The sequence below is a fragment of the Microtus oregoni genome, unplaced genomic scaffold, assembly GCF_018167655.1.
Source record: "Microtus oregoni isolate MIOR12 unplaced genomic scaffold, Mior012 000040F_ref0000088, whole genome shotgun sequence".
Classification (NCBI taxonomy): Eukaryota; Metazoa; Chordata; class Mammalia; order Rodentia; family Cricetidae; genus Microtus; species Microtus oregoni.
In genome coordinates, this window is record NW_024543207.1 from 161,193 (window position 1) to 188,373 (window position 27,181).

At 42.4% G+C, this 27,181-nt stretch overlaps 1 protein-coding gene across 3 annotated transcripts in view; it reads right to left on the bottom strand.

The window, feature by feature from the left end:
* Positions 1-27,181, bottom strand: part of Dipk1a (divergent protein kinase domain 1A) — an 80,082-nt gene that overhangs the window by 25,257 nt on the left and 27,644 nt on the right. The window contains exon 1 of one of the 3 annotated variants that reach the window (XM_041632047.1): positions 3,416-3,434. The exons of the other annotated variants lie outside the window; for them this stretch is intronic. The gene's annotated coding sequence lies outside the window, so the exon portion shown is untranslated. Of the gene's footprint in view, positions 1-3,415; positions 3,435-27,181 lie in introns of those variants that run through there. 3 annotated transcript variants of the gene reach the window in all.

Here is a 27,181-nt window from a genome sequence, read left to right on the forward strand (position 1 = left end):
TAAGGGGCGCTGTCCCCGTGGGCTGCTGCCTTGACCAGTGAGGGGTGCTGTCCCTGTGGGCTGCTGCCCTGACCAGTGAGGGGGTGCTGTCCCATGGGCTGCTGCTCTTTCTTCCCTAGACCATTCATTACCTATCTTTAGGGTAGATGTCACAGACACTTTCTGGCCTGCCGACCTCTAAGCTTTACTGTGCACTTGGAACTGTGTTGCCTGGAAACCTGTTACAAGGAGAGGGCCGCTTGTTGTTCCTGGTCGCCCGGCTATCTTAGCCCCGAAATAACCACACAGAAACTGTGTTCATTAAATCACTGCTTGGCTTATTTATAACATCTATTGCCTAACTCTCACACCTTGATTTAGCCCGTTTCTATTAATTTATGTATCGCCATGTGGCAGTGGCTTACCAGGAAAGATTCAGCATGTCTGATTCTGGTGGCTCCACGGTGTCTCTCTGACTCTGCCTTCTTCCTTCCAGAATTCAGTTCTGTCTCCCCTGCCTACCTAAGTTCTGCCCTATCAACTAGGCCAAGACAGTTTCTTTACTTATTAACCAATGAAAGCAACACACAAACAGAAGGACCTCCTACAGAAACCTTTTCTCAAACTGTGTATGTTTAAATATGCTGGCAATGAACCACCTGGCATTACACTCCCTGAAGGCTGACCCAGTCTGGCGAAGTCACACCACTCTAGGTTTTCAATCTTATCTCTTCTCGTGGTTTGCTTCCCTGTATGACACCTCAGGGACCCCCCCCCCCATGCCTGGATGCAGAGGAGGGTGTGGGATCCCCTGGAGTTACAGGCGACTGTGAGCCCTCTGATGAGGTGAGCATGGGACACAAGCTGGGGTCCTCTGGAAGACACAAAGGCACTCTTAACCACTAGCAATCTTTCTGGCCCTCCCCTAGGCTAAAAACAAATGTTTTGTGTTTTTTTAGGGTATGTGTCTGTGTGTGTAGTGTATACATGTAGTGTATGCACATGTGTATGTGCACACGCGTGTGTACGTCTGCACACATGCCTGTACTTCTCTAAACTGGTCAGACTATACATTCACTGTACATAAACTATAACTCAGTAGGAATGGCGAGGGAGCTGACCCTCCCCTTCAACACTCAGGAAAGCAGGCTCTGCACCTCACCTGGGCAGTACGTTGAAGCTGGCCCTGTTTATGCGGGTGTGGGTGAGCAGGTCTGAGAAATGTGAGCACGAGAGATCTGCACGGGCAGGGAAGATACGCCCAACCCCCAGTGCCTAAGACAGGTAGGAGGGCTGGCCTTCAGGTCTTGGAGCAGGAGAGCTGCCTGCCCCTCATCAGCCCCCTGGAGAGAAGGTCCAGCACCTCACCTGGGTGGCACAGTGGAGCCTGTCGGAGGAAATGTAGGGGAGACAGCCCCGAAGTTGTGAGGGTGGGAGAGCCGTCCCTACTACTTGTCTGTTATGCGGTAGTGTGGGCGGGGGAGAGAAGTTACCCCCTCACCCCTCACGACAGGCAAGGGAGCTGACCCTCTCTCTTACCAGCTGAGGCACTCAGAAAAGCAGGCCCTGCTCCTTGCCTGAGCAGCACAGCAAAGCCGGCCCTACTGACAGGGGTACAGGCCTGGAGAAAGTGAGTCTGGGATGTCTGGCCCCATCCCTCATCTGTTGTATGGTGGTGTGCGCAGAGGAGAGATGCCCCCCCCCCGCCCAAAGATGGCCCTGAGGTAATAAGAGCTGGAGAGCCGTTCCTGCCTTTATCAGCTGCAGCACTGGGGAGAACGGCCCCTGCACCTTGCCTGAGCGACTCATTAGAGCTGATCCTAACCGTTCAGGTGTGGGAGAGTCGACCCTGAGGACACGAAAACAGAACTGACCCCTACCCTTGTTCATCGCTGCGCTGCAAGGGATGAACTAATGGGGGGTGGGGGGGTGGGCAATGACTGGAGCCCTGGTGGTGAGCACAAGAGAGAGCTGGTGGGCTGACCAACCTTCCAACTGCTTAGGCCCAGAACCAGGGCTATGAGCGGGCTCACCCCAAGAACATCAGATCTGTGATCTGCTGGAACACGTGAAGGGGTTGGCTCTACAGACCCAAAGCTGCAGGATCTCCACAACACAGGGCAACAGAAGGAAAACCAAGAGAGTTCCAATGAGGGCCAAGCATCAATAGTACAGCAGAAACTAGACGCCCCAGACCAGACAATGCCTCTTTGCTTTGAACACTTGCAATAAAGAGATAAGGACAAAAGGATTTACTGTGTGATTTTTCTTTTTTCTTTTCTTTTTTTTTTCTCTTAAGTTTTATTCAATTTTGGGGTGTTACAAGGGCAGAGGGAGAATATGAAGGTACAGGGAAATGAAAGGGTTTGAGATGAATGATGCAAAAGACATGAAGAACACATAGAAAGTTAAAAAACGAGTAAGTCAGTAAGAAATATTACAAACATACTAAGTACTGAAATATGATTAGATTTAAACACATCTGAATTTCAAATACTGAAAAATGCCTGCCATTAGGAAGTGATTACACTAGAGATTTTATTTATTTGTATACGTGGAACACACTTCTTCCCTGTGGCCAGGAGGGTGAAGGCGTAAGTCACAAACAATGCCACACCAGTTTGGAATTATGATTAATAGGGTGGTATTTATTTAAAGGGGAAAAAACTTATAGATCGCTGTCCCAGACAACAGCAACCAGGAAGGGAGTCTAGTAGCCAGCGGAGCAGGAAGTGAAGAGAGAGAGGAGAGGGAAGTGGCCGCTTTTTTAAAGGGAGAGAGACCACGCCCCAATGGGCTGTTATCTCAGCGGCTATAGGCTGGAGGAGTGGGAGGACCTCCCGCAACACCCCCCCCCTTTTGCTTAAATAAGAGAGTTCTAAACCTACTATGAAATTATATACAATAAGTACAAATATCCTATTCTAACTAGCTTAGGTCTTGTATAATAAATAACTTGGGGGGGGCTGGAGAGATGGCTCAGTGGTTAAGAGCATTGCCTGCTCTTCCAAAGGTCCTGAGTTCAATTCCCAGCAAACACATGGTGGCTCACAACCATCTGTAAAGACGTCTGGCGCCCTCATTTGGCCTTCAGGCATACAGACAGAATATTGTACACATAATAAATAAATATTTAACAAAAAAAATTAAAATAAATAAATAAATAAATAACTTGGCCAAGTCATGAGAGAAAGTAACTACATTTATATAGTCTTCAACCCCATCAAAGATCTGAGAAGGGAAATAATGTTACCTGGGTAATTAGGAAGTTCAGTAAAACAACTTCCAAAACATGCAACAAATCACAGAGACAACTAGCTACCTGGGCAATCACCCAAAGTCACGTTAGCAGCGTTGAAGCGACCAACTTTGGCTAAGGCCTAACATAACTGACATACCATTTTCAAAGGCAAGCAACTTTTCAAAACTATCTTACCCTGTCTTGGCAGGATATGACAGTCCTGTTTTATCCATTGATGCATGCTCTGTATCTCTGTCAGTGGTTGAGGTATGGGCATTTCTTTGTCCAAAGGCCAGTTCTGCCAAAAAGAAAGGCTCCAGGTGGAGTGTCTTTGGTGTTCAACATTCTCTCGGGAATAGAGTGGTGTTGCCAGGAGCAATTGTGTCTCACTACCACAAAACTCTGAGTTAGATTAAAGGCCATTTTCTACAGCTCTTTGAAGAAGTTGAAGATCATCTATCTATACTGAGTATAATCTCTATATATCTAAAGAACCAGATTAGTCTAATTATAAATGACAAACTTAGATGACTATTAGTCTATATAATTCTCAATATCTATCTAACTTAAAGACTAAGACAATAAACGACTGTGAAACAAATGAGGACAATGACCTCCAAATATAAACAATGTACAAATATACATTGCAGTAGGTAAATATATATCAATACACAAACATTATATAAGATCTTAATCAGAGGTAGAAATGTACACTGCAATATGGTAAATATATACAATATATATATATCAATACAATATATGTCAATACATAAAAAATGTTTTAAACAGAGATAGAAACATGCATGCATACAATAGTCAATATAATTTAACTTTGTATCAATATACAAGAATCAATACCAATATATTTGTCTAAAAACAGTAACTCACAATTATAAATCTATTATCCCATCATCCCTCTTTTTTTTCTTTTTTTTTTCAAAATGATTCCTGAGCTTATAAAATTCCTCCCCCAACCCTCAATCATATACTAATTATAATCAACCCCTAAATGATGTCCCTAACCCAAGGGCAAACTTTACTGGGAGAGGGGACGTCGTCCTTTAGAATTACTTCCAGCTGTCATGGGGGCGACGTTCTTTCTGGGGGATCCTGTGAAAGTAAAATGATGGTTAAATTTCAAGATCAATGTCTTTTAAAATTGCAAATACTCTCTGAGTATTTTGTGCAGGTCTGGCCAAAATGTTGTATAAGATGTGCACCATTTCAGCTAACCAAGTTGGAACTGTCTTGTGCAGCTGGTACCCAAAGCAGGTCTTGTAGTAGTGCTATCAGTATCATGACATCATATCAACCAGGTGGAATTGTTGTTATGGGGCCCCATCTTCTTCCTGGAAACTTCAAATGTCACTTCAGGAAAAACTCATTGTTCATTGTGAAAAACTTAAACATTAATCATATATATATATATATATATATATATATATATATATACACACACACACACACATATATATTTTCACTGAGAGGCATGATAGATATATTCAATGAAAAGTATGATAGATATGAAGAAAAGCAAAGATGTTTTCTAAACTCATATTTCTTTCTGTCCCATATCATGGCTCTTGATATGAGACAGAAACTCCAGAAACTCTGGATTTTTCTCTTACTAACAGGCTTGGAATTGGAGAGGGACTGAGCCAGAGTCCAACTTCAAAACCAGCTTTATAAATTTAGAAATATGGTTTAATATATTTTACTTACACAACTCATTCAGTTTTCTTGATATTTCCTATTGGGCAGGTATTTTTCCATCTGTTAGTATCCAAACATCCAGGGTCCCTTGAATTTCTCAAAGATGAGTGTTTTCCTGTGGAGATAAGAACAGAACACTGCCCCCATTCTATATGTTTTTCTAACCACCTGTATGAATATCATCATTGTGGATGAGTTGTCATTTCTCCTTTCCAAGAGGTTTCTCCTCTTCAAATCGAAACTTTATTAATTTTGATGGTATCCACAATTTTTCTTCTCCTGTGGAAACAAGAGCAAAACCCCTTCCCCAACGTAGCACATCTCCTGGCTTCCATTGAGAGGTCAGCACATCTTTGAAATAAATCGGTTGATTTAGTTCAGCAGACTTTTCCATTATCCAATGTCTTTCTGCTGCTGTAGTTCCTTTCTCATTAGCGTTAAGAAAATTCAAGGTTAATAAAGCATTATGTAATCTATTTCTGGGGGTATTTTCGGTCCCTTTCTGTTTGTTCAGCATATCCTTTATAGTATGATTTGATCTTTCTATAACTGCCTGACCTGTAGGATTATTTGGCATACCTGTAATGTATTTTATATTATAATAATCAAAAAAGCGTTTCATTTTCTTAGATACATATGCTGGACCATTATCTGTCTTTATTTGCGCAGGTATACCCATGATGGCCATAACTTCCAATAAATGTGTGATTACTGAATCAGCCTTTTCTGAGCTCAGGGCAGTAGCCCATTGAAAACCTGAATACGTGTCTATGGTGTGGTGTACATATTTTAATTTACCAAATTCCATAAAGTGGAACACATCCATCTGCCAGATTTCATTTCTCTTAGTACCCTTTGGGTTACTCCCTGCAGGCAACGGTGTTTGATTATAGAAAGAACAAGTAGGACATCTCTTTATAATGTCCTTAGCTTGCTGCCAAGTAATGGAAAATTCTTTCTTTAGGCCTTTACTATTGACATGATGCTTCTTATGAAATTCTGAGGCCTGCAACACACTTCCAATCAATAATTGATCAATCTCAGCATTGCCTTGGGCTAGAGGACCAGGCAGACCTGTATGGGACCGGATGTGTGTTATGTACATCGGACAAAGCCTGTTCCTGATTATGTCTTGTACCTGGATAAACAATGAAGTCAACTCTGTGTCATCTGGTATAAATTCAGCGGTTTCAATATGCAAGATAACTCTTTCTGCATATTGTGAATCTGTAACTATATTAAGAGGTTCTTTAAAATCCCTTAGCACCATAAGAATGGCATATAATTCTGCCTTCTGGACAGAATTATAAGGGCTTTGTTCCACCTTACTCAATTCATCTGACTTGTAACCTGCTTTCCCTGATTTATTTGCATCAGTATAGAACGTACGGCCTCCAGTTATGGGAGCATCACGTACAATTCTAGGAAGAATCCAAGAAGTTCTTTTTATGAGGTTAAGTCTACCACTTTTGGGATAGTTGTTATTAATGTCTCCCAAAAAATTAGCACAAGTTCTTTGCCACGGTTCATTGTCTTCCCATAACTTTTTTATTTCTTCACTATAATCTATAATTTCTGCTGGGTCTATACCTGCTAGTTGACGAAGTCTCAGCTTACCTTTTATAATTAATTCAGAGACTTTTTCCACATAAGTTTTTAATTTTTTACTTGGTTTATTAGGTATAAATATCCACTCTAAAATAATATCTTCCCTCTGCATTAGAATCCCTGTAGGAGAAATTCTGGAAGGCAATATGACTAGGATGCAGCTAAGATTTGGGTTCACCCTATCCACATGTGCCTCCTGTAATTTTTCCTCAATCATTGTCAGTTCCTTTTCTGCTTCAGCTGTCAGTTTTCTTGGACTATTCAAACCTTTATCACCATCTAAGGTTTTGTTTAAATGAACTATTAGATCAGGTGTTATCCCAACAGCTGGTCATAGACTGGAAATGTCTCCTAACAATCTTTGGAAGTCATTAAGAGTCTTTAACAGGTCTCTCCTAATTTGTGCCTTTTGCGTTTTAATTTTCTCTAACCCTATTCTATAACCTAGGTAATTAATAGAATTTCCTCTTTGAATCTTTTCAGGGGCAATTTGTAATCCCCACCTAGGCAAGACTTTCTTTACTTTTTCAAACATCCTTTCTAAAGTATCTTTATTTGATTCAGATAACAAGATGTCATCTATGTAATGATAAATTATGGACTTGGGGAATTGTTTACGAATTATTTCCAATGGCTTACTTACAAAATATCGGCACAATGTAGGACTATTGAGCATACCCTGTGGGAGGACAGTCCATTGATATCTCCTATTAGGCTGAGAATTATTATAAGTAAACACTGTGAAGGCAAATTTTTCTCTATCCTTTTCTTGTAACGGTATAGTGAAAAAACAATCTTTCAAATCAATAACTATAAGAGGACATCCTTTTGGTAACAGAGAAGGCAAAGGAATTCCAGATTGTAGTGGGCCCATAGGTTGAATTACTTTGTTGACAGCTCTTAGATCTGTCACCATTCTCCATTTACCAGATTTCTTTTTTACAACAAACACAGGAGAATTCCAAGGGCTGGTTGATTCTTCAATATGGTGAGCATCTAGTTGCTCTTGCACCAGTTGTTCCAATGCCTGTAATTTATCTTCAGCTAGAGGCCACTGTTTGATCCATATTGGCTTCTCAGTTAGCCATTTTAAAGGTAGGGCTGTTGGTACCTCTAAAGGTTTGGTATTTGCTGTATGTTCTTGTACAGCCTGAATGGCTGGTGACCTTTTTCCATAATACCTCATCATATCTTTCCAAGAATTATGAGTTCCTGGAACTACAGGAATGTTAATCTGGGTATTCCATTGCTGTAGCAGGTCACGGCCACATAAATTTATGGCAATATTGGCTATATATGGCCTTAGTCTTCCTATTTGCCCTTCGGGCCCTATGCATTCAACCCATCTTGTGCTTTGTTTTACACAAGATAGGGTTCCAATTCCCAGGAACTGAACATCTACCTCTTGAAGAGGCCAATTCGGATGCCAAGATTCTGGGGTAATGATATTTACATCCGCACCTGTGTCTAATAATCCTTCAATAAAAGTGTCATTTATACAGACTCTTAGCTTTGGTCTTTCATCGTTAATAGAAGTCTGCCAAAATATACGTTTACTCTGTCCTACTGGGTTTTTTGACTCATCCTCCACACGTAATTCATCATTTAGACCAGTATTACTTTTTACAGCAGAAATTGGAGCTTTTAATTTTCTTGGTGAGGCACGTTCTCCACTGTGACTGGGAATGATTGGGCCACTGTTGGCTTGGGGGCCTGCGAGAGGCCCTCCAAGGAGTTTCCCGATGATATCGGATTGCCCCGTCTGTCTGTTGTTGACCTACATTCATTGGACCAATGCCGGCCTTTACCGCATCTCCTACATATACCTGAAGGCTGAGGTCTCCTATTTTTGTCATTCCCAGAAGAGATATTATTCCTAGAAATTCTTTGCCTGCAATCCCTTTGCAAATGTCCTGTAGACCAGGCTGGTCTCGAACTCACAGAAATCTGCCCGCCTCTGCCTCCCAAGTGCTGGGATTAAAGGCGTGCGCCACCATCGCCCGGCTAGCTCAGTCGGTAGAGCATGAGACTCTTAATCTCAGGGTCGTGGGTTCGTGCCCCACGTTGGGCGCCAACTGAAGGTGTAAGTCACAAACAATGCCACACCAGTTTGGAATTATGATTAATAGGGTGGTATTTATTTAAAGGGGAAAAAACTTACAGATCGCCGTCCCAGACAACAGCCCTCTACGCAACCAGGAAGGGAGTCTAGTCGCCGGCGGAGCAGGAAGTGAAGAGAGAGAGGAGAGGGAAGTGGCCGCTTTTTTAAAGGGAGAGAGACCACGCCCCAATGGGCTGTTATCTCAGCGGCTATAGGCTGGAGGAGTGGGAGGACCTCCCGCAACAGGAGGGGGTGGCACACACTTTTAATCACAGCACTTGGGAGGCAGAGGCAGGTTGCTCTCTGGGAGTCCAACGCCAGCCTGGTCTACAGAGCGAGTTCCAGGACAGCCAAAGCTACACAGAGAAACCCTGTCTCAAAAACCAAAAATAAACATTTTTACCATGTGGGTTCCAAGGAATGAACTTTGGGGCAAGCACTTTTACCCTCTGAGCCATCTTGTTAGTCCAGACTTCCTGTTTTAATTATTTACATCATGTATGTGTGGATGGTATGGGGGACGTTATATTTATTTCTACACAAATTTATGATCTGCCCGGATGCGAATCCTCTACTATAGTCAAAACATGTGAGTTCTATCATCAGAAGTAAGCAGCCTTTTTAGAACCAGAAAGTAAACTTTCAATATGTGTAAGTGAATTGTATACATGCCTGATGCCCAAGTGAGTGTTGGGGGGCCTAGAACTGGAGTTACAGGCAGCTTTTGTGTGAGGTCATGTGGGTGACAGGAACTGAACTCAGGTCTTCAGGAAGAGCACTCAGTGCTCTTAACCACTGAGCATCTCTCCAGCCCCTACACTGTTTTTTCCCCCACTCAGCATAATTTTCTGGAGATTTATCCAGGTCATAATGATTTGAATGTTTGTACCCCCACCCCTCCAAATTCTTCAACCAAGCCGATGGTATTCGGGGAAGGAGTTTTTGGAAGACAGCTGAGCCATGAGGTTGCAGCCCCCATTTACGGGATTAATAGCCTTCTAAGTGGCCCTGGAGTGTTTTTTTTTTAAATTCTCTCCACGTGGGACAAAGCCAGAAGGCACCAGGTCTTCACTAGAGACTGCACTTGCCTGCTGGCACCTTCATCTGGGGCTTCCCAGATCTTCAAGCCCTGAGAAAGGACGCCATTTACAAAGCACGCCTAGATGCGGAGCCCAGGTGATGTGGAGCCCAGGTTATGTGGAGCCCAGGTGTACCGACAGGTTTCCCACTGAAGTGACACATGGATCTGCTATCAACGTTTATATACAGACTTCTGTGTCAAAACAAGTTTTAATTTCCCTGGAATAAATAAACCAAAGTATAATCGCTAGACCATGTGACATTTACATGTTTAGCTTTTAAAGTAATTGCAAAACTATTTTGCAGAGGGGTTTTATCACTTTTTTTTTCTTCCAAGACAGGGTTTCTCTAGTAACTGTCCTGGCTGTCCTGGAACTCGCTTTACAGACCAGGCTGGCCTCCAAGTCACAGAGATCCACCTGCCTCTGCTTCTCAGGTGCTGGAATTAAAGGCGTGCACCACCACAGCCCAGCAGCAAGTAATTTTTTTCTTATAAAAAAAGTTCTTAAGTTGTTTGAAAGTTTTTAATTTTATGTGCATGAGTGCTCTGTCTGCATGAATATCTATGGTGCCCATGTGAGGTCAGAAGAAGGTGTCAGATTCCCTGAAACTGGAATTACAGATTACTGAATCACCACATGGGTACTAGGAACCAAACCCTGCCACTCTGCAAAAACCACAAGTGCTCTTAACCACTGAACCATCTCCCTGGACCCTAAAAGTAACTCTAAAAGCATTACAAGGTATTAGGTATCTGCAACAGGGTTTCACTTGCTTGAGCCTTCCAGCCCACCCCAGGCTCCTCTTGTAAGAGGGTAGATACAGTATGTACCAGAGGCCATAACCCTGCCCCAGTCCACTCCAGGCTCCTCTCAGAGGCTTCTAACAGGGTAGAATACAGTATGTACCAGAGGCTGTAACCCTGTTCCCAGCCCACTCCAGGGTCCTCTTGTAACAGGGTAGAATACAGTATGTACCAGAGGCCGTAACCCTGCTCCAGCCCACTCCAGGGACCTCTTGTAACAGGGTAGATACAGTATGTACCAGAGGCTGTAACCCTGCCCCAGCCCACCCCAGGGTCCTCTTGTAACAGGGTAGAATACAGTATGTACCAGAGGCTGTAACCCTGCTCCAGCCCACTCCAGGGACCTCTTGTAACAGGGTAGAATACAGTATGTACCAGAGGCTGTAACCCTGCCCCAGCCCACCCCAGGGTCCTCTTGTAACAGGGTAGATACAGTATGTACCAGAGGCTGTAACCCTGCCCCAGCCCACCCCAGGGTCCTCTTGTAACAGGGTAGAATACAGTATGTACCAGAGGCTGTAACCCTGCTCCAGCCCACTCCAGGGACCTCTTGTAACAGGGTAGATACAGTATGTACCAGAGGCTGTAACCCTGCCCCAGCCCACTCCAGGGTCCTCTTGTAACAGGGTAGATACAGTATGTAGCAGAGGTCTTAACCCTGCCCCAGCCCTTACCCTGGCAGAGCTCTTTATATTGCTCTGCTCTGCTTATTCTCTTTGAACTACATCATTCTTCCAATCCTGACAGAGAGAAAAGATAAATAATATATCAACATTGCCGTTCTGCTGACTTCACGCTGGTACAGTGGGAACCACGCTTCCAGTACACGAAACTTAGGGGACAAGCCATATACGAACTGCGGCCATGTCCAGAGTTTTAACAGTATCTGAGGTTTCAGTTACCTACTGGAGGGCTGAGAAGATGTCTTCCTCCCTTTTACTTACTTCAGCTTTCCCTGATGTGAGGACATCAATAAGAAATTTGGCATCTACTCACTGTTTACCACAAAGCAAGTACTGTATTGAGAGCTGGAAGCGATGCCAAAAGATATCAGGCTTGAACACTGCTGGCAGGAATGACTGGAGAGGCTGCTTTGGAATGCAAGCTGGCAGTTCCTCAAAAGGTTAAAGAAGAACTCAGCACAGGACCCAGCAGTTCCATGTCTGAGTATACAGTCAGAAGAACTGACAATAAATGTCCACACAAGAATTTGGACATGCTCCAAGTGTTCATAGCGGCATTACTTATAATAGCAAAAACTGGAAACAATCCAAATGCCTATCAACTGGCGAGCAGATAAACAGTCCGCTGTCCCATTCGATGGGCTATTACTTGGTCATAAAGGAGCCTAGTAGGGTGTCTGCCTAGCACGCACAGGGCCTGGAACCAATGGAGGCACATGTCTATGATCCCAGCTCTCGAAACGCAAAGAAGGATCAACATTTAAAGTTCATCCTCCTCAGCGACATAGTAAGTTCAAAGTCAGCCTGGGCCATAAAAGACCCTGGAGTCCTGGTGCATACCACCAGGGTGAATCTCGAAAGCATTATACACATGAACGAAACCAGATTCAAAAGCTACATAGCGTATGATTTCCATTCAGATGGAATGTCTCAAACAGGGAAATCCATAGAGACACAAAGTGGATGAGTGGTTGTTGGGGCCGGAGTGGAGATGAACTTCCCCCAGAAGGCCATTCTAGTATCATAATCCCAAGCATGTTTGTTTTTATTAACTCTGTAACAAAGCAGAGGTTTCCTTTATTCCTAGGGCATAATTATTTGGGCCAAGGAAGAAAAGAGAAAGGGCTCAGATTCCAGAGTTTTCTTTTTTTACTCAAATCTCCCAGACACCAATAATCTGAATTAACCGACAATCTGAAACTCTTGATTTTTTTCCAGTTTTAGACATTGAAAAACAGTAATGTTTAAAAATGTGTCTGTAATTCTATTAAACTAGAAGAGTGGTTTTCATTATCCGTCTGCTTTTCTCGCTATCCAAGTGCAATTTCCTTTACCGACGACTGTAATCAGTGTGCATTCTCTGCATTGCAAACGATGTTAGCCTGGTTTTTAACAATGGTGCTCAATACGGCAATGATATTCCATCCAGCCAAGTGATTATTATTTACCTAACCCTTTTTATTTCTTAACTTTTATTTTCTACACTCGGCTGTGTGTAGGCAAGGACATACACAGATTTTTGCTTTATTCTTTTCGATTATTTTCTTAGGCTGACTTTTAACAATAGTTTACAAGTCAAACAACATGAACATTTTTCTATTTTGCATAGCTTTAATTTCAGAACAAAGTAAACGAAACAAAGAAAGGCATGATGTGCTGTAGGACAATGGTTTCACCCTGTAAACATTTGGTTTTTGTACTTGCTTAATAAAATGCTGATTAGTCGGTACCCAGGCAGGAAGTAGAGGCAAGGCAATGAGAACAGGAGAATTCTGGGAAGAGGATTCTGCAGTCTACAATTGTGACCCAGACACAGAGGAAGCAAGATGTGACTGCCTCACTGAATAAGGAACCGAGCCACAAGGCTAGCATAGACAAGAATAATGGGTTAATGTATGATGTAAGAAAGAGTTAATAAGAGCCTGAGATACTAGGCCAATCAGCTTTTATAGAATAACTCTGTTACTCTGTGGGAGGGGATTTTCCTGACTGAAGTCACAAGGACAGTGTAGAGGTGATTCACTCAACTTAAGAGTCTGGTGGGTTAGCGCCCATCAAGGATGCTGGGGGAGCCACAGGGAAACGAAAGATGGCATGGCCTCCTCATGGAGATCTCCGTTCTACTTTTTCCATTTGTGAAACAACCTTACCACCTTCCAGTGCTCAGTGGGGTCCTGGCTCCTCTGCTGTCAGTCTGTCTGCATCGGTGTCTGCACAGCCTCTGTCCACATATTGGTACCTGAATTAGAACGGCTCTCGAGTTATACATGAGGTCAGCCTTGCACATGTCTGTGAGGTTTAGAGATGATGTCAGCTTTCAGCTCTTTACTGCTGTCCAGCATAGGAGGGTCTCTCAGACGACCTTGACAGTAGGACAGAGCAGGGGACTGGGGTCTACTCGTACACACAGATGGAACCGAGTGAGGGTCCACTATTGAGAGCTCTCCCATGTGCACCAGGACCTCCATTTTGACTCAACACAACATTTGTTATGACTCTTGCTCTTCAACAAATTTTCAACACAGTTTTACAGTGTTGTTACTAGTAGCAGCAGGGGCGGTGTGGGAGCTTGTATAAAGATAGGGTAATTAAACAGGCTTAAATAGCACTGCAGTGCTATTATTATTGAATTTTATTTTTCCAAATAGATCCAAATCTACCTTTTAATTATAAAAATTGCAAAAACTTGCTGTAAAAAAAAGAACATTTTGCTGGGCGGTAGTGGAGCACATCTTTAATCCCAGCACCTTGGGAAGCAGAGGCAGGCGGATCTCTGTGAGTTCGAGGCCAGCCTGGTCTATAAGAGCTAGTTCCAGGACAGGCTCCAAAGCTACAGAGAAACCCTGTCTTGGAAAAAAGAAGTTATAAAGTAACAAAAGAAGGGGAAAGTGAGTCTTCCTGCTTGGGGGGTGACTAAAGCATACTTCTCCTGAATTTGAATTTATCTAAGTATAAAATGTATTTGATGATCAAAGTCTCGTGGAGATTCTCATGGCTGTTAGAAGGAAGGAGATTCGAACAGAGGGTGCTGGTAATGTAAGACTGAGGATAATAAGCTGTGCTCTCCTTGAGAAAAGAGCACACGTGATGTTTCTGGAGTGAGAGACAGAGGAGATAACAGTTCCAGTGTGCTCTGAGAGTAGCTTAGCAGAAATACAGAAAAGTCCTCGCCCCCCTTTTTCTGAGATGAGGTCTCACTTTGTTACCCAGTCCAAACTGGTCTGGAACTGGCAATTCTTGAGCATCAGTTTCCCAGGTGTCTCGGGTGCTGGGTTTGTAAGAACATCCCAGCATGTCCACCTAGAACTCATTTTATGGAAACAATACAAAAATCTCAGCCATACCTTTTATAGTGCAAGAAGGCGATATGCAGGTTGCTGGAAGTTCTATGTGGTGATACTTTGTTTGTAATCTAACAAATAAAGCTTGAAGAAGTTCAGAATGCAGAGCTAAGCCACTAGAGGCCATAGAGACCAGGCACTGGTGGCAAACACCTTTAATCTCAGGATTTGGGAGACAGAGGCAGGCATATCTCTGTTAGTTCAAGGCACCCTGGGCTACAAGAGATTGAATCTGTCTAAGAGAGAAACAGAGTTCACACAAAGGTGATCCCAGCACTTGGGAGGTGGAGACAGGAAAGGAATGATATGGCTGGGCAGAGAGAGGAATTTAAGGCGGGAGGAGACAGGAGCTCAGATACAGATACAGAGGATTCAGTCTGAGCATGCAGTCTGAGGATTCATAGAGACAGGATCATCCCTTTGGTCTGAGCACTGGTAAAGGTAAGAACTCTAGTAGCTGGCTGTTCTGCTTCTCTGATCCTTCAGCTTTCACCCCTAATGGCTGACTCTGGGTTTTTATTAAGACCAATTAGAATTTGTGCTACAGTTCTTTGCAGGCTGCTGGGTAGAACTGTCATCAAGTCTTTCTCAACAATGGATTCTGGGCACCAGCTTCAGGTAAGATGTACCCGCTGGTGCAACAGGGGCACCGCTGTTGTAGGAATAACCAATCACTTTATGATCATATTTGATACCTGTTCCACAGAAAGGAATTCATGTTTAGTAAATATAGTCAAAACCCATGTCTGGGAAGGTCATAGGCCATGGTGGGGAAGCTACTGCTGTTTTGTAAATGGACATCATGGGTCTGTATAATTGCATTCTGAATATTAACGCTTATGCCCATATCAAAGAAACTTCCTTTTCAGTAGGCAGTGGTTATTGCAGAGATTCGTAACTAGTCGATGTTCCGAGAAGTAACTACTCAGTCCTAAATGGGGCAACTACTTCACCCTCTCCAAGGTTCAGAGAACCACACAGAAAAGGAGGCAGAAAGAGGGCAAGAGTAGAGGAAGAAATGGACTTTTACAGACTATTTTCTGGGCACGAGGCGGCCACTGCACTCTTGAACCAGCCCGAGCAGCAGCACGGCAGCGGCAGTTACCTGAACAAGATGCAGACTAGTTATCAACACTGTCATGGGGCATGCAGTGGCTCACAAAGTCCTCCGTCCCTGAGGATCTATAGGCAGTTAGTGGTTGCTGGTGGGAAAGGAAGACGTTTGTTCACCATTGTAACCACTGGTAAGTTGCCTGTGCTCCTGTAAATAACCCTACTTAAACTCACGGGGTGATCAACACAGAAAAAGAGACATGAACGTAGACAAGGACCACTTGGGAAGAGAAAGGGGATCAGCAGAAGGGGAAGGGGAACAGGAGAGGGCAGGACAGGAACTTGAGCTTGTCCCATCACATCTACAGTCAAGAGCAGAGAGAAGAGAGCCATTCTGTCTGTGCTTCTGCTAATGTAGGCAACTTTCTTCATATGGTGAGGGGCCTAGCCCATGAAATAGTACAACCCACAAGTTGGGTCTTCCAACACCAAGTAACAATGAAACAATCCCCACAGACATGCCCAAGGACAACCTGATCTAGATAATTTCCCATTAAAACTCTCCTCAGTTATTTCTAGGTTGTATCAAGCAGACTGCTAAAATGACCCAGTTCACCCTGACCTTAGAGGAGGAGACATTCTTTTACATACATGTAGGTGGTAATTAGAATACATAGGAACTCACTGAATGTTTGATAAATTGATTTAACATCAAGCTTAAAATAAAAAAAAAACATATTAGACAATTCGGCACAAAATTCTCATCTGAAGCAAGACTACCATCAATCAAAATGATGTATTATTTGAGCCAACTCTACTGTGGCACAAACGGCGTAAGGGGCCACTCTGAGACTCTGCGTGAGACATAGGTCTTTCCTTCAAAGAGCTTACAGTCCAGACAGGATATAAGAACACAATTACAAAAGCACATACTAAAACCATGTTCAGGACAGGATCTCTACAGAAACTGTGTAGCTGGAGGTGACAGAGGAGATGGTCACAGAATTCAGCCTTAGATGGTAACAGCATGTCTGAATGAAGGGGACAATTTGTGGTAAGGGCTAAGTGTCTTCCCAGGAAAGAGCTGTACTCCCAGGGAGAAAACTCTAGCACAAAGCCAGGGATAAAGATGGTGGGTTGGTGTTGGAGCGGTTAACGCTGCTTAAACTGACCAGCAAAAGAACCAGGCTGAGAGCCCAGGCTCACAACACATTGTCCATCTGAGCACGGGAGTGGCAGCTACAAAGTAGCCAGGCTGTAAAGGAAGGAAGGGGTGTACTGCGAGAAAAACATTCACAGAACACAAAGTAGCCTGGAGAACTGGAAGACAGATCTGAGCCATTCCTGGAAAGGTTTAGAGGAAGCCAGAGTTTCACTACCGGGAGACTAATGATGACTTGCTGTTGTTATGGATACTTTTTAAAAACAATTTTTGAAAAAAATCCCAGGTTGCTTGTCCTAAATTGCCTAAGAATAGAATGAGGCACTATTTTGGTCTGCAAGAGCCTCATAATTATGTTGAGAAAGCAGTTCTGTGTTCTAGTTTTCAAGTGCTACAGAAAAACACTCTAGGCTGATAAATTGTGAATTTTTCAGGAAAGAAGACAATTTCTTCCCTGAAAAAGAGCATGGAAAAAAAATGATATTCTCAAAGATGAGCATGTCAGATTAAATTCAGCAGACATACACAGAAAATATAATGTGCAAAAGCTAAACCAAAACCTTGAAGTTAGGTAGGGTGGTGTGAGGTGAGGGAGGGTGGTGTACACTTGGGAGGGGCAATACAAAGACAAACTGCTATGTTTTTTGCTTTTTTTTTTTTTTATTTCTGAGACAGGGTTTCTCTGTGTAGCCCTCTGTAGACCAGGCTGGCCTGGAACTCACAGAGATCCTCCTGCCTCTGTTTCCTGAGTGCTGGGATTAAAGGCGTGTGCCACCACTGCCCAGTTCAAGCTGCTATACTTTAAGCACCCTTGAAGATAGAACAGTGGCATCTAAGAAAACAAAGATTCACGAGGAGGTATTCCCTTGAGCATGGTGTCTCAAGGGTGACAACAGTCTAGAAAGGATAGTTCCTCAGGGCTGGGCAGAAAGTAAAAACAAAGTAAGAGATGATTCCTGATCAGGAGTTGTACATAAAGGAAACTTCTGGTGCCATCTGTAATTGAAGGCACCATTAAAGGTCCCAGCCTGCACAGGTCATAGGCTCCCCCATAAAGGTACATTTTAAAAAGTGTATCTTTATTCATGTAAGATATGTTGATACGGGCACATGTGTGTAGGGTACTCACGGAGACCAGAAAAGGGTGCTGGATTCCCTGCAGCAGACAATGTTGTGAACCTGCCCAACATGGGTTCTGGGAACACACTTAGTCTTAACTGATGGGTAACCATCCAGCACCAGGAGGGCACTTTAGTGGACATTTATGTAACCCAGTGTTGACAGGAACCACACACCTGCCCAGAGTCATCAAGACTTCCAGATTTCTGCTTTGTCTCCAGACACCTACAGAGAAAAGGTACTGGATGGGCTAGCGGGAACGCGGTAGGTATGGCGACCAGGTCAACTTCAAGTGGGGCAGTGACTGAGGACTTCAGGAAGTCATCTATTAAAAGCACAAGGCAGAGAAAGACTCTGAGCAAGTGATCTATAAAATGCTCAAGGCAAGGAACAGAGTTCTATTCTGAGTTGCCAGAGGACAATTGATTAGAACATCACAAGGCTTGCCGGTCACCAGCCTGTGCCTCCATTACAAGCCAGCTGGCAGGTCACTGCAGAGGAACGGTAAGCTCTCATGTTCATCTTGCCTATTTGGGAAACACAACTTACGTCAGGGGCTGGTGTGACACTGCAGCACACACCCAGGAAGCCCAAGGCCCTCAGTTTGATTCCATCATCCTCACCACCATCCCATAAAAAAATAAAGCAGAAAAAGCATTTCAAACCTAAAGAGACTAACGTTTACCATTAGAGCCTGAGCACGGTAGCTATAAGTCCAGCACTTGAGGGAGAAAGGAACAGGTGAGGCTCAGGGATGCCTCCGTAGTCCAGAGCACTTGGTGCTCTTGAAAAAGGCTCGGGTCTAGTTAGTTCTCAGTACCACACGGTGGCTTACAACATCTGTACTTCCAGTTTCAGAAGATCTAACACCTTCTTCTGACCTCCATGGACACTCTGCTATGTGGCACACATATACATTCATACACATGAAATTTAAAAATTAAATTTAAAAAGATAAAGATTTAAAAAAATGGAAGAGCCCAGCCTGGGTTACAAGAGATCCTGTCACAAAAGAAAAAAATATGGTAGTGTTTTTAATATTCCCTTTTATGTTGATAGCTAATGCTATCACTTTTTAAATATTTTCAGTTTAGCTGTCTAATAGAAGCTTAACTTTTGGCTTTCACATATTCCACTATTTTATATGTTCTTTTTGCTTAGTAATGATATTTTCATCATCTTCCTTTATCCATAGATTTTTCATTAAAAAATTTAATGTAATTTCAAATGGACTTAACAGACATCTATAGAACATTCCACCCAAATAGGAAAGAATATACCTTCTTCTCTGCAGCTCATGGAACCTTCTCAAAAATCGACCACATAGTCGGTAACAAAGCAAACATCCACAGTTACAAAAAAATATTAGTAACCACCTGTGTCTTATCAGATCACCATGGATTAAAGTTAGAATTCAACAACAATGCTACCCCCAAAAAGCCTACAAACTCATGGAAACTGAACAGTCAACTACTGAACCATACCTGGATTAAGGAAGAAATTAAGAAAGAAATTAAAGTCTTCCTGGAATTCAATGAAAATAAAGAAACAACATACTTAAACTTATGGGACACTATGAAAGCAGTCCTAAGAGGAAAGTTCATAGCACTAAGTGCCCACTTAAAGAAAACAGAGAAAGCTCACATTAGAGACTTAACAGCCCAACTGAAAGCTCTAGAAAAAAAAGAAGCAGACTCACCTAGGAGGAGTAGAAGACTGGAAATAATCAAACTGAGGGCGGAAATCAACAAAATAGAAACACAGAAAACAATCCAAAGAATCAATGAAACAAAAAGCTGGTTTCTGAAGAAAATCAACAAGATTGACAAACCCCTATCCAAACTAATCAAACGGCAGAGAGAGAATTTGCAAATTAATAAAATCAGAAATGAAAAGGGGGACATAACCACAGACACAGAGGAAATTCAGAGAATCATTAGATCTTACTACAAAAGCCTATATGCCACAAAACTGGAAAATGTAAAGGAAATGGACACTTTTTTAGATAAATACCATATACCAAAGTTAAATCAGGACCAGGTGAACAATCTAAATAGACCTGTTAGTCGCGAAGAATTAGAAGAGGTTATCAAAAACCTCCCTACCAAAAAAAGTCCAGGACCAGATGGTTTCAACGCGGAATTCTACCAGAACTTCCAAGAAGACCTAATACCTATACTCCTTAAAAGCTCAAAGACACAAGAAAGTTAATTTTTTTTTAAAACTGGGTCTCTCTATGTAGCTCTGGCTGTCCTAAAACTTGTTATGTAGACCAAACTGGCTTTGACCCACAGAGATCCTCTTGCCTCTGCCTCCCGAGTGCTGGGATTAAAGGCGTGCGCCACCATTGCCCGGCATTTTATGTGCACTGGTGTTCTGCCTGCATGTGTGTCTCGATGAGGGTGTCAGATCCTCTGGAACTGGAGCCACAGACAGTTGTGAGCTGCCATGTGGTTGCTGGGAATTGAACCTGGGTCCTCTGGAAGAGCAGTCAGTGCTCTCACCCACTGAGCCACCTCAATAGCCCTCTGTAAGTTTTATAGGTTCCACTCTGTTATGTGAGCTCTCGTTTGTGGATAGGAAACATCTGGACAGAGCAGCTGCCAGTGGTGCGTTTGGACCACTGCAGGCCTGACCTGCACCTCATGTGAAGGGGAACCCTGCTCTAATCAGCTGGATAGTGGATGAGCACAACTTCAACACAACTTCAATTCGTTCCAGGGGTTGGTGAAATGGCTCAGCAGTCAGGAGCACTGGCTGCTCTTCCAGAGGACCTGGGTTCAATTTCCAGCACACGCATGACAGATCACTTTAGTTCCAGGTATATGTCTCACACAGACATACATGAAGGCAAAACACCAAAGTATAAACAATAAAAATAAATAACTTTTTTTTTAAAAAAAGGGCAGGCATTGGTGGCAAACACCTTTAATCACATCATTTGGGAGGCAGAGGCAAGTGGATCTCTGAGTTAGAGGCCAGCCTGGTCTACAGAAGGAGTTCTAGGACAGCCAGGGCTACACGGAGAAACCCTGTCTCAAAAAAAGAAGAAAGAAAAAAAGAACCTGTTCTAAACAAAACAAACAAAAAACCTCTTGTAAGCAGCAGTACGGTGTCTGAAATGTTTCTGAGTAACAGAGAAGCTTGTATCTAATTGACTTCAACAGAAAGAGACTTTATGGATCAAATTCCGTCCTACTATAGGCTTTATTTGTTCTTCTTTTGATTACAGAAAGCTTCAAACCCATATAAAGTACAAAGAGTGGTACAATGAGCCCCTGTGTGCCAACCGCCCAGCTTTAAAAACTTACCAAGATTCAGGCATTTGGTACCATTTTTGCCTTCCTGTCCCCTGTCCCTCCTCCCCTTGATATTTTCTTGTGTTTATCTGCTGGAGGCAGGGGCTCACCCTAAGCCCATACTGGCTGGAAACTGGTGCCAATCTCCTTCCTGCCTCAGCCTCCCCATGCTGGGATTGCAGGCATGTGCCTCTGTGGAATAATCCTGTACACCGTGAATATAATCATTCTCGTTGGTTAATAAAGGGCTGACTGGCCAGCAGCCAGGCAGGAGGCACAAGCAGGACAGCCAAACTGAGAAGGCTGGGAGAAAGAAGGGGTAGAGCAAACTGGACATGCTGTACTGAGAAAAGTTAGCAAGAAACATGGCAAAGCATAAATAAGAAATATGGGTTAATTTAAATGCAAGAGTTAGCGGTCGGGCAGTGGTGGCTCATGGCTGGGCGGTGGTGGTGCACACCTTTAATCCCAGCACTCAGAAGGCAGATCTCTGTGAGTTCGAGGCCATCCTGGTCTATAAGAGCTAGTTCCAGGACAGACTCCAAAGCTACAGAGAAACCCTGTCTTGAAAAACCAAGGGGGGGGGGGGGAGAAAGTTACCTAGTAATAAGCCTGAGCTATCAGCCAAGCATTTGTAATTAATGTTAAGTCTTTGTATCAGTTATCTGAGAACTGGTCGTGGGACAGAAACTCTCGACAATAAGTGGTGCCCAGCATTCAGGGCCACATACATCCACATAAAGCCTGAAAAAGCTTTTTAAAAAGTTCTGAACATAAAACAGAGCCATACACAACTTCCTAGTCCCATGTCTCTCATGGCTGTGGTACAATGGGCTAAGCTGCAGAGTGGGTTCCCACAGGTCTCACAAGGCCACAGTACAGACAGGCATCTCAAGCTGCACTGCACGGTGGGTTTAGGATTTTGCTCATGCAGACAAAAAAGTTATCAAATATGCAGTAAAGACAGATTCAGATGGAAAAAAAAAACCCTAAACTGGTTACAGTGTGTTTAAAAATATACATAGGCTTGGGAGAGAAGGGATAAATAGTCATAAAAATGAAATATGTAGTTTTAAATTAATAAAATAAAGTCCTTAAAAAGAGAGTAAAGTAATATAAAAAAGCCACATAAAGATGGTAAATACACAGATTCTGGATACTGTATGTTATTGTACTGTCTTTGAAATTTTTGACTGCTAAGGAAGGAGCAACAGCTGCTAAGAGACATTTGATTATAAATGCTGCTGGATTAATCCAACCTATATATTTTTTAAAATGTCTTGACTTCAAAATGGAAGTCAAGGGGGCTGGAGAGATGGCTCAGTGGTTAAGAGCATTGCCTGCTCTTCCAAAGGTCATGAGTTCAATTCCCAGCAACCACATGGTGGCTCACAACCATCTGTAATGAGGTCTGCTCTGCTGCCCTCTTCTGGTCTACAAACACACAGAGACAGAATATTGCATACAAAATAAATAAATAAATATTAAAAAAAAATGGAAGTCAAAATATATTTTACTTTAGGGAAGAGATTATGCTTTTATTTCTACAGGAAATGAGAGGCTATGGATTTGTTCAAGGTTAAAGATGATCAGGTTTGATAAAGGAAGACCCCCTGAAATCCTAACCACAGACATAAAGAAATAAACCTAGAAAAAACTACAAAACACGTGGGCTGGAGAGATGGCTCAGTGATTAAGAGCACTGACTGCTCTTTCAGAGAACCTTAGTTCAATTCCCAGCACCCACATGGCAGCTCACACATGAGTCTGTAACTCCAAGATCTGACACCCTCACACAAACATGAAGGCAAAACACCAATGCACATAAAATAAATAAATTTAAAAAACTATAAAACATGTATATTTTACCTGCTCAAACATAAAACAAAAAATCATCTTTGGGTGATGTAATACAGATATACATTTACCTTCAAAAGTTTATATTTTCAGGGACCAGACGCCAATAAAAACAGATGGCCTAGGTAATCCAGCCTTATAGAATACTACAGCCAAGATTTAACCAATATCCTAAATTTTCTCAAGGTTCAAAGATAACAGCACCCACAAAGGATAGTCTGGAGTCACATTCTCAAAAAATGAATTATGAATGTTTATTATCATTTAAGGAGGGTTTTATAAGTTTAATTTCTTTCTTTCTTCCTCCGTCCCTCCTTCCCGCCCTCCCTCTTTCTTTCTTTCTTTCTTTCTTTTTTCTGAGAAAGGGTTTCTCTGTGTAACAGTCCTTACTGTCCTGGAACTCGCTTTTTAGGTCAGATTGGCCTAGAATTTACTGAGATCCGCCTGCCTCTGCCTCCCAAGTGCTGGGATTAAAGGCATGTGCCACCACTGCCTGGACCAAAGATCTCTTTCTTTTTTTTTAAAAAAAAGATTTATTTATTTATTAAGTATACAACATTCTGCCTCGATGTATGCCCACATGCCAGAGGAGGGCGCCAGATCTCAGTACAGATGGTTGTCAGCCACCATGTGGTTGCTGGGAATTGAACTCAGGACCTCTGGAAGAACAGCCAGTGCTCTTAACCTCTGAGCCATCTCTCCAGCCCCAAAGATCTCTTTCTAAGGGAAAAAAAAGGGGTATATGATATAGAAATGATAGGATTAAAAGATAGATTATTAAATCTACTCTAATCCAAAAAAAACTATTCATCTCAAAATCTTTTACATTGGTATGGACTTTATTATCCTGATACAAATATAAAGTTAATTTTGTTTTACTGTATGTATGTTTCTACTCTCATTTAGGTATTATGTTTATGCAACTTATGTAATATATAATTAAGAAATACAGATTAACAGTCATTTATAATAGTCAAATTTATAGATATGTTAGGTATGTTTTCATGGTCATAAACAAATATTTAGATAGAGATATGGTCTTCAAACACTTCAAAGACCTACAGAATTATGGCATTTAATATGTTTAATAACCTAAGGCTTTTCGCGACAGTGAGAAATGTCTGCTCCGGGCAGCACCAAATACTTCAGAGAAGATAATGGACATTGAAGACACTCCGTATGGAGTTTGTTTTCTTTATGGTAAAAGCTATCCATATGGGCACAGAAACTGCCCTTTACTCAGCTGCTGACAGTAAATGTCTGAACTGGACCAGCAGGATGGGCCTGTAGGTCAGGGATGGATGCCCCAACGTGACAGAAGAAACTTGGGTGACTGTGCAGACAGCCAGCTGTTTCTGTCATTCCTCTAAATTTTTGGAAATGGCTTGCTATGCACTTCCTGTTTACTCAGGTAATATTATATCCTTCTAGAGTCTTCGACAGAGTTGAAGACTAGATAGTTACAGTTTTCCTTACTTAAGATAAAAAGGTAAATTAGATATAAAACTTTGGGCTCAGCCAGGCAGTGGTGACACATACCTTTAATCCCAGCACTCAGGAGGCAGAGGCAGGCGGATCTCTGTTAGTTCAAGGCCATCCTGGTCTATAAGAGCTAGTTCCAGGACAGGCCCCAAAACTACAGAGAAACCCTGTCTCAAAAAAAACCAAAACAAACAAAAAAATTTTGGGCTCATCAAGATAACTTAGATAATAGAGTATTTTTCATAATTTTGCCAAATTCAAATGGACTAGATATTTTAACTATAATTCTTACTTGATATCTATTTTGTTATACATAGTTATACTATGTTATGGTTAAACATTCCTTTTTAATTAGACAGAAAGGGGGAAATGCTGTGGAATAATCCTTCTGTATACTGTGAATATATATTACTCTCATTGGTTAATAAAGAACTAACTTTGGCCAGTAGCCAAGCAGGAAGTATAAGCAGAACAGCCAAACTAAGAATGTTGGGAGGAAAAGGGTAGAGTCAGTGAGGTCATCACAAGATGCAGAGGGAGTAAGACATGCTGGAGGACAGGTAAAACCATGAGCCATGTGGCAATACATAGATTAACAGAAATGGGTGTAAGTTGTAAGGGCAAGTTAATGATAAGCCTGAGCTATTGGCCAAGCATTTATAATTAATATAACTCTCAGTGTGTTTATCTGAGAGTTGCTAATGGGAAACTCACCTACAAGCGTCACTATGGCTGGCTTGATTGTCATTTTTTTTTTAAATATTTATTTATTTATTATGCATACAATATTCTGTCTGTGTGCAGGCCAGAAGAGGGCACCAGACCTCATTACAGATGGTTGTGAGCCACCATGTGGTTGCTGGGAATTGAACTCAGGACCTTTGGAAGAGCAGGCAATGCTCTTAACCGCTGAGCCATCTCTCCAGCCCATGATTGTCATTTTTTTAAAAAAAGAAAAATTCTGTACTTATGTGTAGTGAAAATCAAAATCTTAACTATAAATTTTTTTGAAGCACTTAATCAAACCCTGGGCCTCAACCACGTCAGGTGAAACACTGTCACTAGCTATATTCCCAGTCAATCAAATAAAAACAAAAGTATTTTTTAAAATTTGCTTTGTTTTTGTTTGGGACAGGGTCTCCCCAGGCTCTCAACACATTATGTAGGTGAGGATGATCTTAAACCTGTGATTCTCCTGGCTCCACCTCCCAAGTACTAGGATTAAAGGCCTACTACCAGTCCTGCTCTACAGTTTTAAGAAATGACAACACCTGCTAACACATTCAATTAAGGTTGATGGACATGTGGTTTACTATGATCTTCTAAACAACGGAGCTAAAAAGCTGCTATTGACAAGTCTTTTTTTGTTTTGGTTTTTGAAGACAGGGTTTCTCTGTGTGACAGACATCCTGGCTGTCCTGGAACTCACTTTGTAGACCAGGCTGGTCTCAAACTCATAGAGGTCCGCCTGCCTCTACCTCCCAAGTGCTGAGTGCCGTGATTAAAGGTGTGCACCACCACTGCCCCACTAGCCAGGAATTTTTGTGGAACATATTTTCATCTTTCCAGTATTTTCTTAAAGATTTATTTATTATGCATACAGTGTTCTGTCTCCATGTATGCCTGCAGGCCAGAAGAGGGCGCTATATCTCATTACAGATGGTTGTGAGCCACCATGTGGGTGCTGGGAATTGAACTCAGGACTTCTGGAAGAGCAGCCGGTGCTCTTAACCTCTGGGCCATTTCTCCAGCCCTCTTTCCTGTATTTTTTGTATTTATTTTTAAATAATTGTATTTTTTATTTGCATTTATTTTTAAGTAGTCTTTAAGTAGCTGTTTCAAAACCTGCACGTGTAGAGATATGGTTGGTGAAGCAGCTGAGCAGGCCAAGCCACTGGCTGCCAAGCCTGGCAACCAGAGTTTGATCCCTAGGTCTTACATGGTAGAGGGAGAGAATCAACTTCAACCCTGCAACTTGTAACCTCCACACCTGACCACGGTACAGCGCACCCACACACATACGCCAAATAAATAAATACAAGGAAAAATTTAAAAACACATTGGCAGCTGGGCTGTGGTGGCGACGCACGCTGTTAATCTCAGCACTTGGGAAGCAGAGGCAGGCGGATCTCTGAGTTTGAGGACAGCTAGGGCTGTTACACAGAGAAACCGTCTCGAAAAACTAAAAAACAAAACAAAAAAACAAAAAAAACCCTACATTTGCAAAGGTGTATACAGTGCACACACGTGCACACACACACACACTCACACACGTACTTTTTCAAATTCAGATTTGAATCATTTCAATTGTGGTAGGTTAGTGTGTAAAGTCTAGCGTGCCCTCACCAGCAGCTAAAGCACTGTGTGTTTTAACTCAGTATCTCAACATTGTTACCTCAAGGCTGCTCTGTTTGATCCTCCACCCACCTAGAGTAAACCTTCAATTCCAGGGCTGATTTTTGTCACAAGATGAGACTGGTAGGTTTCAGAGTGAAGTACTTCCATCTCCAAACCCAAAGAAGGAGAAAAGGGTTTCACTAGCCACATTTTCAATATGTCAATATGGCCCCCAGCTTCATACCAACTGCACACATTTTTAGGAGATAAGACTATCCTGGAGCCAAGCTGCAAGAACATCAGGAGGTGACCAGCTTGAGC